This window comes from Rhinoderma darwinii, chromosome 1, assembly GCF_050947455.1.
Source record: "Rhinoderma darwinii isolate aRhiDar2 chromosome 1, aRhiDar2.hap1, whole genome shotgun sequence".
Lineage (NCBI taxonomy): Eukaryota > Metazoa > Chordata > Amphibia > Anura > Rhinodermatidae > Rhinoderma > Rhinoderma darwinii.
In genome coordinates this window covers 626,004,143-626,009,087 of record NC_134687.1, presented here as the reverse complement: position 1 = coordinate 626,009,087, position 4,945 = coordinate 626,004,143, and positions in this window count along the sequence as shown.

The window sequence follows — 4,945 nt, the reverse complement described above, 5'->3', positions numbered from 1 at the left end:
TATACTGCATGGTGAACAACGTAAAAAAAGAAAATAATAGCGGAATTGCTGTTTTTTAACCCCTCTCCACAAAAAGTTTTATAAACGTAATCCAATAAATTATATGTACCCTAAAATAGTGGCAAAAAAACGACAAATCATCCAGCGAAAACAAGACTTCATACAGCTACGTCAATGGAAAAATAGAGAAGGTATGGCGGGTATGCAAAAATGAAAAATGTTGCTACATCCAAAAGGCCGAAAATTAGCCACATCCTTAAAGGGTTAATGACTGCATTAGAGGTCACAAAAACAAGCAGTCTGTGTATGATATGAGAAGAGTTCCCGGTTCAGACATGTTCAGGTCTTCTGCCGCTCCCTGTGTACAGTTAGGTAACAGACTTCATGCTAATGATCTCTTAACAAACTTTGTGAAGACTAAAATTTTCACGTACAAATCTTGTAATGTAAACTGGTGACTCAGATATACGTTATCCAAATAACGTCACCTAACCCCCCATAGTGACCGACGTGAGGATGCCAAACATCACTTTTTAGGTCCAAAATTCCGCACTAATAAATTGCTTAATATATCTTTATGGTGGTCGGAGTTTGCTTTTTATCATAAAGAGCACCAAATCTGTAACAGTAAACAGTCTACAGTAAGTTCCTCAGCCCTCTCTAGCACAGCCAATCATGAGAGGTATAGGTGTGAGTCACTGATGACTCAGTAGATGACAGTCATCACCACTATAAAGAGTCCAACCAGACTGTTTTATGGGGATGATACAGAGAGGAGAGAGAGAACGTCAGGCAGAGAGTTTGAATTTATGTCTTATTTTTGCCCATTTCCTTTTTATAAAATAAAAAAAATTAAAAGGTTCTAGTTTTGTTTTGATACCGCATGTGCTGCCAAAAATAAAAAAAATAAAAAAATATTTAGCCAAACAAAAAAAAATATTAACTCTTAGAATGTGTCTTTCCAAAAAGTTTAATTTTGCTCTGGGCATTTAGGCATCTGTAGGTCTTGGCCCTAAAAGGGTTAACCTCGTTCACACGTGGCACAATTTTTCTGCTGCAAATGTTGGTGCAGATTAGGGGGAAATACGCAATGAATCTGCAGCAACATTTGCATATTTGACAGGTAATTCAGACGTTGCAGATATCACAGCGAACTTGCCACAGATTTCAGTTTTTGCAAAGGCTGAAATCAGCAGTGAAATTCCGCTGCTTCTCCGCAACATAATGTGCATGCTGCGGAGGGAAAATTCTGCAACGCAAACTGATTTCCGCACAGTTATTTTCCGCAACGTCTGAACTAAGTTTCCTATAAATGTATAGAAACAAATGTAAAAAACGGCTGCTGCAGAATTCCATTGCGGACTGTCCGCAGCGGAATACAACAGCAATTCCGCCACGTCTGAACATGGCCTTAAAGTGACAGTGATTGTAAACTATGAAATGTATTAGCTCCCTCCATTACGTGTAATCCAATTGACAATAGGAAGCTGCTTTTCAGGGGACAATGGGCCCCTTCATCTACTGGGCCCCTGGGCAACTACACAGGCTGCACATATGGTATGTCTGCTCCTGGTTCTAAGGCACCATCAAAATCCAGCAACAGTTAAAGAAAGTTTGTAGGTGGATTTACCTATTAATTATACATATAACGTTACAGGACTTTAAAGGATTATTTTCCAATTATATTCATTACAAGGACAGGATACAAGAACCTCTCACTCATTTTCGTAAAGGTGGGGAGAGGGAATCATCACTATTAATTGATGACATATAATATTAGGTATACCTTACTACGATATGGGCCAGTTTAGGACACAGACAGAATAGGGGCCCCTGTGGCCCCTAAGCTCTTTCTTCTTTGGCAGTCCATTTTCCAAGGCTATGGTGCTTGATGAAGTTCTATTGCGGGTCACAATCCACCATATGGCTTCATTTACATGCACACTATTTTTCTAGCATTTTTAAACGCCTCTAAAAAAACGCCATTAATGTTTTTGATGGAGCTTTTTTACGAAAGTGTTTTTGGCCATACCCACCGCATTCTGTGTTTTGAAAAAAAAACACCACTGACCCCAAAATCACCACAAACTAAAACGCTCTGTATGCAGCCTTTTGAATAATTCACTATAGACTTTAAAGCAACATGAGATGCATTTTTTACCTAAAAAAACCAAGGTGAAAACGCAACGAAAATCGCTACTAAAAGCTGTGTGAGAAACCAGCCTTAGGCCAGTTTACGCTGCGTAAAACTACACAGTGTATCCAACCTGGAACCTGCAGCACATTCCATCCAAAAAACCGCATCACATTGTGTCGGGCATTGGCTGCAGCAGTCACATAGGATGAAACGTTGTCCCAGGAGGCCGGACTGGAGGAAGAAGCAGGGAGTTCTGGGTAAGTATAAGATTTTTTTTTTTCCTGAGTTGTGATTTCTGTGGCAGAATCGCTGCGATTCAGCCGCAAAAGTCGCAACACTTGGCTATTTGTTGCAGGTTTTGCATCCCCACTGAATCAATGTGGAAAACCCGCAGCAAAAAAGCAACGAATACGTAGCATAAATTGACATACTGCGGATTTAAATTCCTCACCGCAGGTCAATTTGTTAACGTTTTCACTGCAGGTTTTTTTCCGCAGCGTGGGCATGAGATTTTCAAAATCTCATCCACTTTGCTCTTACTGTAAATGCTGTGGAACGTCTGCACAGAATTCCGTTGCAGAAATTCCGCAGCATTTACGCTACATAGGAACCCGGCCTTAAAGTGTTTTTCCAGGACCTGGTAGTATTTTCAAAAAGTCAATATGATACTCTATAACATACTTTATGTTAAAATTCTCCCTTGGTCCTAGAGCTGCTTCTTTGAAGGGAAAAAGCACTTTTGGTGCTGTTTTTTTTTAAGTCCTTGGTGCAACAGCGCTTTCAGCCTACCTTACAAAAACATCATGAGACCCGATATATAACAATGATGTGGAATGCATATACTATATAATTAGACCTAACTGTTTTATTAGTATGACATATCATAATGCCTCCATGTTCTCCCCTTACAATGGGGTACTCTCCTGCTGGCACCTCCTCCTCCCAGGCTTAGGGGCAGTTGGTATTGCTCCGCATCCCATATTGCAATGTTACTGCAGATACTAAACTAAAAGTATAGACTATAAATTTTTTTGGGTTCTTTTTTTATAATATAATTTGTTATTGCCGTTGATTTATACAACAAAATATTCCATTCCACATTAAAAAAAAAATGAAGAAAATGTTCTGAGTTAACATTATATCAAACAAAATATTATGTAGTACAGACATTATCCCAAAAGTCAATGCTGGAAAAACAACAGTCACCCCCTAAAACCCTCGCGGGGAGGGGAGAGAGTGAAAAAAAAAAACCCAAAAACAATACTCCTCAAACAACTACTAACACATTTTAAACACTTTTTCTATTAAGGGGATAATTCCATTATCCATCTTATAAAAAAAATATTTCCCTTCCTCTTTACTTAGCATCAAGTAATATGAGCTTTCTAAAAACATCACTCTATTCACCTTATGGTGCCATTTTACTTCCTGTGGGAAATCTTTTGAGATCCATTTATATCCATTTGCCAGAAACAAAATCATTCTAATTAGTTTGCTACAACCACAGTCTTTAAAAAAAAAAAAACGGAGATGCCAAAAATAAATAGCATCGGCTCAGTGGCGGATTAAGTAGACCATAGGCCCTGGGCTGTTACCCATAGTTGGGCCCCCCTTCTCCACTGCCGCCCTGTAACTATTGTTAACACTTCCTTTTTGTCCAGACATTAACAAATGGGTGTTACTACTCCCCTTGTCAAAAGGCTGTGTCCCCACATACTGACAGTCTCCAACCATCGCTGACAGTATCGCGCCGTGTAGGGACACATTCTCCTGACAAGGGGAATAGTAACACTTATTTGTCTATTAGTCCTGGACTGCACAAAGACTTTGGGAAATACAAGGATTTCCTATAATAAACATGTCAGTAGAGATGACAGATTGTCTATAAATCTAGTGACTCACAGGTGACGAGGTAGTTTTTTTCCTCTTCTCCATCCAGTCCAGACTTCATGACGACTTTTCCCGGCCATGACCCATTTCTGCAGAATTTGCCACTCAGATGTCTTTGGCTCCTCACTTTTCCAACATTTCCACACCTATAAACAAAGATAATATTATCATGGTGCCACACACTGTGCCCCTAAATATAATAGCAACAAACACTGCGCCCCTGAATAAAATAGTACAAACACTGTGCCCCTAAATATTATAGCACCATAGACTGCGCTCCTGAATATAATTGTGTCAAACACTGTAGATAGCACCACACACAGCCCCCTGTAAATAGCGCTACACAGTCCTCCCCCTCTGTAAATAGCGTCACATAGCCCTCCCCCTCTTGTATATAGTGCTACACAGCAATCCCCCTTAGATATAGTGATACACAGCGCTCCCTTCTATATAGTGCTATACAACAATCCCCCCTTGTATATTGTGCTACACAGCGTCTCCCCCCTTGGACCTGCAGCTCTTGTAATTGCTCAGTATAATGTCCCCCGTAGCTGCCCCCATAGTATATTGCCACCCATAGCTGCCCCCACAGTATAATGCCCTTCATAGCTGCGACACAGTATAATGCCTCCATAGCTGCGACACAGTATAATATCCCCATAGCTGCGACACAGTATAATGCCTCCATAGCTGTGACACAGTATAATGCCTCCATAGCTGTGACACAGTATAATGCCCCCATAGCTGCGACACAGTATAATGCTCCATAGCTGTGACACAGTAAAATGCCCCATAGAGGTGACACAGTATAATGCCCCCATAGATGTGACAAAGTAAAATGCCCCATAGAGGTGACACAGTATAATGCCCCATAGCTGACACAGTATAATGCCCCATAGAGGTGACACAGTATAATGC